General features: G+C 48.9%; 2 protein-coding genes across 4 annotated transcripts in view; both read left to right on the top strand.

Moving 5' to 3' along the window:
- Window positions 1-6014, top strand: part of LOC309351923 (uncharacterized protein) — a 102536-nt gene that overhangs the window by 27706 nt on the left and 68816 nt on the right. The window lies entirely within an intron of this gene.
- LOC309351883 (uncharacterized protein) overlaps window positions 1-6014 on the top strand; it is a 140825-nt gene that overhangs the window by 98469 nt on the left and 36342 nt on the right. The window contains exon 1 of one of the 3 annotated variants that reach the window (XM_081880039.1): window positions 5737-5844. The exons of the other annotated variants lie outside the window; for them this stretch is intronic. The gene's annotated coding sequence lies outside the window, so the exon portion shown is untranslated. Of the gene's footprint in view, window positions 1-5736; window positions 5845-6014 lie in introns of those variants that run through there. 3 annotated transcript variants of the gene reach the window in all.

The raw sequence follows: 6014 nt of genomic DNA, 5'->3' as shown, positions 1-6014 counted from the left end.
TGTGGGAATTGATCTACACGTGGCCCCTACTCTCCTCCTGCCCTGGAGTTGCTTTACTCAAGCATGCAAGACGGGTGCATCTGGGTGTGCACTCAAAAGCAAGCATAGTAGGACTCGCCTTTCTATGAGAGTACAGTGGTACCTTGGGTTACAGACGCTTCAGGTTACAGACTCTACTAACCCAGATATAGTACTTCGGGTTAAGAACTTTGCTTCAGGATGAGAACAGAAATCGCACGGCGGCAGCAGGAGGCCCCATTAGCTAAAGTGGTGTCTAGGTTAAGAACAGGTTCAGGTTAAGAACGGACTCCGGAAGGAATTAAGTTCTTAACCTGAGGTACCACTGTAATGTGTTTTCAACTGTTTTATTGGTTTTTTAAAATTTCGTAATCTGCTCTAGGAGATTCGGATTACAGACAGGGAACTAACAGTAATGATGATGATGTTACATTGCTTAACACTCCCCCTCCCCAGTCATGAATACTTGAGGGCACTCCTTGTTGGAATTCAAGCTCGGTCAGAGGTATGTGCCTATCAGCAGGCACCGGCTGAATTCCTTTGACCTCCCTCCGGCGACTCCCGGCAGAAAAAAAACACACGAGGTCCGTTCCGGCGATTTTCCTCAGGCTGTGAGAAAAACACACCAACTGCTTCTCCTCCTTCTCCTCCTCCCTGCATATCCCCAGGGAGGGGAATCAGACTCAGACAGAAACATATCTACATTGCTTTTATTCCTGTCTTTAGCAGCCATACAGTAAAGATGTCTGCTCTCTTCAACAAACAGAGAGAAACTCCAAACTCCACCCATGTACATCCTGTACAGGTCATATGACACACACTGAGCTCATATCCTGTGCTCAATAAGGATGGACTGCCCCTTTGTTCCCATGGCAACAGTCACATACATCCTGTCTGGCTTTGCAGCCACAAGCAGCTGACTGAGCTGTTAGAGCCTTTGCTTGCTGCTGCATTGCTGCTTTAGAATAACATACTCCCCCTAAAGTATCAATGCGTGCTGCGAGCAAAGCGTCATCCAGAGAAGAAAACAAACAGTTGTTATATGTATAACACTCCCCTGTTGTTTCAGTTCCACCCTTGGAACTACCCGCCACTGGTTTTACCAATGTACCTCTCTGGTTGTGTGACTTCCAAGGAATGAGTGCATCTGCATTACCTTGGTTAACAACTCCCTGTTGTGCCTTTGTCTCTGACTCAGACACAGCTTCAATCAGACCTTGGTCATTTACAATAGCAACAGCTAGGTTGGCAAACTCCTTTGAATACCTCTTGGGTGGTACACCCTTCGTTGCTCTCTCAGACCTATGTAAGAAGTGCCGCTCTTCTTTGCTTTCTGGTTCAACCTTTGGACTCTCTGGAGAACCAGTACCAATTGTAAACAGTGGTTCATCCTCCTCCTCTTCTGAGGGTCTAGTCATAACGTGAGATTTCCTCTCAATGACTGTGACAACTGAGCTGTCTGAGCTATCGCTGTCATCAGTACTACTGAACTCAACAAAATCAACATCATCATCATCATCATCATTACCTGTGGGAAATGTGTGAACAACCACTCTCTCCTGTTCAGGAGCACTCTCTAGAAATTTTGTGAGAATCACCTGACCAGATTCAGACAAAATTACTCTGTAGAGACCCTTTTCATAACCCACAAAAATGCCTCTGGCATTCTTTGCTCCACCCGGAGCTTCTGTTCTCACATGAGACCCAAAAACCTTGAAATGGGCAACAGAAGGTTTTCTGTGGAACAGTTTCTCAAAAGGAGAACTTCCCAACTCTTTTGAAAACTTTCTCAACCACGTATAACAATATGACGTTAGCGACTCAGCCCAGTACTCATGTGGCAGATGTGAACTAAGCAATTGCGCTTCCATTCCCTTTTGCAATTCTTTGTTCACCCTAACACAGACACATCTGTTCCAAGCTTCTTCTGAAGCTGCAATTTTGTGTCTTATCCCTTTCTTCTTCAGGAACCTCTGGAAATCCTGTAAAAGAAAAATTGGCTTCTCATCTGTGCGAAGACAATCTATGTCAGCATCATGCATATTTTTAACCTTGTCACAAAACTCTTTAAACCTTTCTAAGGCTTCTTTCGGTCTCTCCGAAAGATAAATCCAGACAAAACCTGTGAAAGAATCAACACATATTAGGTAATACTTTGCATTGCCTCTAGACGGTGCTAAAGGACCAATCACATCAGCATACACCCGCTGAAATGCCTTGTCGACCCTCGAGGTGACCTGGTTGGCGTTCTTCTTGGCTACACCTGCAAAAGAAATCATGTTAGAATCACAAGAATTACATTCCATGTAATCACTTTGATCAAAAGTTAACAAATATAGTCCATCTTTCTCTTCGGCAGAAAGATACAACTCTCCATCTTTGTAGATCTCGCAGTGTTGATCATCATAGGACAGTTTTAGTCCCTTCTTGGCAATCTGCGATACGCTGAGCAGATTGTACTTCAACTCTGGAACCAAATAAACATTGTTTATAGTCAAGTTCTGACTTTTAAGATACACAGTCCCAATTCCGGTGGCTTCCAGCTCTTGACCGTTGGCTTGTTGTACAACGAAGCTTTGCTTCTTAAACGACGAAAATAAACCCCTGCGATGGGTCATGTGAAATGTGCACCCAGTGTCTATGATAAAAACGTTCTCCACTTCTGGCTTGGTTCCTTTCGACATCAAAGCCTTTGCAGGCTTCGTCTGTGACTTGGCATGACTTCTGCCTGACGCCTCAGACTTCGTGGAGCTTCCCTTGGCTCCCTTGTTCTGACGTGGCTTCTTGCAGTACCGCTGAAGATGCCCAGTCTGTCCACAATTGTAGCATCGGACAACGTTCAAAGCTACGGCGTCTCCAGTAGCAGTAGCAGTGGGGGTGTCAGAACTCCGTTCTTGTCTCCCCCTGTCCTTGACTTCCAGGGCGGCGAGTCTGTCATGTTCACAAAGAACCACGGCAAAGACCCTCTCCGAAGTCAAATCTTGCGCTGGGAGGGACCCCAGCTGACTGGCAACCGTTTTGTAAGTCCGATTCAGGCTGTTGATCACCATGAAGCAAAACACTTCCTCCTGCAGACGGAAATTACGTTCCACCATCTGTTGACGCAGAAATTTCATTTCCGTCAGGTGCGCTTGAACATCTCCATCAGGCGCAAGCCTCAGGTTGGTCAGCTTCTCAAAATACAGCAACGCTGAAGAACCTGCATCTCTCTGATGTGTCCTTCTCAGCGTGTCCCAAACATCTCTCGCGTGCTGTAAATCTTGTATATGGATAAGCTCCGAGTCTGACACGCACAGAATTATAGCAGTTCTGGCCTTCACATCCTGTGACTCCCAAGCACGCGTTGGTGCTGGAGGGATGGGGTTCTCAATCACCCCAAACAGTCTCTGATTCTGCAGCAAGGCCTTCATCTTAATAGACCAAGATGCATAATTGTCACTGGTCAGGAGGGGCAGAGAAGGTAGGGCTCCCCCCTTCTTAGCATCCATTTTGAGTCCTTGCACTGGCTCTCAAACACAAGCCTCTAAAATCCAATAGCTGGCTTGTTTACACTCTGTGCACCTGGCAGCTATTACACTGGCCGCTTGCAAAGTCCCTTTCAAGAGTTCCTTTCTAAGGGCCTAGTCAAAACACGAGCTGTTTTTTGCCTCTCTGAGGCATTGTATGACTTCCAGCCCTTATCTTGAAACTGGCCTGCGTTGCTAAGCAACTGCATTCTTTTCCTTGGACAGGAAAAAAAACCACAGGAATGTTTGGAATGCAGAGTTCTCCTCTCTCGGAGCTGTTTTTCCCAAACCTTGCTCCCTCGAAGCAGAGAATGAATCAATCTGCATTCACACTTCTAAGCCCGAAAATCTCATACCTGGGCTCCGTAGCTTGGCTTTCAGCTTCTTCTGGTCAGCTCCTGGCTGCAGAGGATCAGCTTTCTCACCTCAGGCCTCCATGGAGCAATGGAAACAGCAGCTCTGCCACTCTTTCTGCAGACTTCCATGGATGGATCGAAACCATCAGCTCTGACTACCACTGTTGGAATTCAAGCTCGGTCAGAGGTAGGTGCCTATCAGCAGGCACCGGCTGAATTCCTTTGACCTCCCTCCGGCGACTCCCGGCAGAAAAAAAACACACGAGGTCCGTTCCGGCGATTTTCCTCAGGCTGTGAGAAAAACACACCAACTGCTTCTCCTCCTTCTCCTCCTCCCTGCATATCCCCAGGGAGAGGAATCAGACTCAGACAGAAACGTATCTACATTGCTTTTATTCCTGTCTTTAGCAGCCATACAGTAAAGATGTCTGCTCTCTTCAACAAACAGAAAGAAACTCCAAACTCCACCCATGTACATCCTGTACAGGTCATATGACACACACTGAGCTCATATCCTGTGCTCAATAAGGATGGACTGCCCCTTTGTTTCCATGGCAGCAGTCACACACATCCTGTTTGGCTTTCCAGCCACAAGCAGCTGTCTGAGCTGTTAGAGCCTTTGCTTGCTGCTGCATTGCTGCTTTAGAATAACACTCCTGGGTCCATCATGGTCGCTTGAGGCCCATGTCCAGCTCAGGCTAGTTCCCCCCCCCCCCACAAACCTTTTGGGACAGAGAGGACATGGCCCTGGTTCTCCTGCTCTGCACCAGATGGGATGGTTGCAACGCTCTCTGTGTGGAACTGCCTTGAAGGCAACTCAGGAACTGGCCCAAAATGCAGCAGCCAGATGATTGGCTGGGCTGCCTCTCTTTATGAATGGCATTTCTCTCCCACCTCCTTGTCCAAGGAGATCAAGGTGGCATCCAGGGGACTACCCCTCCCCACTGAGTCCCCCCACAACGAACACATTGGATTCCTGTTTTAAAACAGTTGCACTGGTTGTTTCCTTTCCAGCAGGACCTCTCCTGCTCTCAATGCCTTGGCTTTGAGACCTCCAGTGGTGCTTTCATGGAACTGTAGAGGTGGATGGCACCCCAAGGATCATCTAGTCCAACCCACAGCAGTCTCAGAGGGCAAATTTGCATCTGGAGGAACTGAGCACTGGAGGAGAAAATGGGCCCTGCAGGATCAGGCCAGAGGCCTCCCTCCTATAGGGGAGGCAGAGAAGAGGAGCCGCCCATTGCCCTCTCCTCCTCCTCCAGATTGGCCTCCTCCTCTTTTAACACCACCTTTATTGGTGGCCTCTGCCTCTTGTGGGAGGGAATTCCACAGGTTTTACTCTGCCCTGCAAGAGGAAGCGCTTTCTCTTCTCTTCTCTGCCTTCCTTCCTTCTTCTTTCACAGGTGAGGTTTTAGGGACCAGGGTATATTTCATGTCTGAATGTTTCCATCCGCGCACAACCTCTGTTATACAAGGGGACTGATCCATACATCTGAATGGGGTTTCTCTGCATGCATTTCCCCACTCCTAGACCCAAGGGGCCAGCAGCGCATCCATGCAAAGGAAGAGCAGAGCTGCTGCCTTCCTGAGACCCTCCGCGCCCTGACTTGCCCCCCTCTCGCCATGCAGCACTGGGACCCCCGCTCTCCCCATGGGCCCTATCCTGGGAGAGAGGAGACTCACCGGATCCCAGCAGGCGCCCCCAGGCAGCCTCTGTAGAGCAGAACCAAGGGGACCCCCACACGCCCGACTTCTTGCAGGAAAGGGAGGGGTTGGGCTTTCGCTCTGGAGGACCCTGCCCCCCCCGTCTTACTTTCCTCTCTAGGAATCTAGCTAGTGGGAGGCCCCATTCCCCAGCCCCCCAAGGATTTGAGACCCATCAGCTTTCCTCACCTGGTTTAGCCGGCCGGTTGAAGCTGTTGCTTGAAGCCCTACTGCATGCTGACAGCTTCTGGAAGCCACAGGTGAGAGCTGAGTGCAGGGTGGGGACCAAGGTGGAAAAATGACCCCAGGAGGTGCAGGACATGTCCCCCACCAAAGGAACTACTGCTCCCCAACAGCCCATGACATCTAGATTCAGGTAGGTAGCCGTGTTGGTCTGACGCAGTTGAAATAAAAGATTAAAAAATAGTCC

The sequence above is a fragment of the Podarcis erhardii genome, assembly GCF_964252035.2.
Source record: "Podarcis erhardii genome assembly, chromosome: 10".
NCBI classification, from domain to species: domain Eukaryota; kingdom Metazoa; phylum Chordata; class Lepidosauria; order Squamata; family Lacertidae; genus Podarcis; species Podarcis erhardii.
Note: the sequence above shows the minus strand (reverse complement) of the source record. Positions and strands in the feature narration are given on the sequence as shown.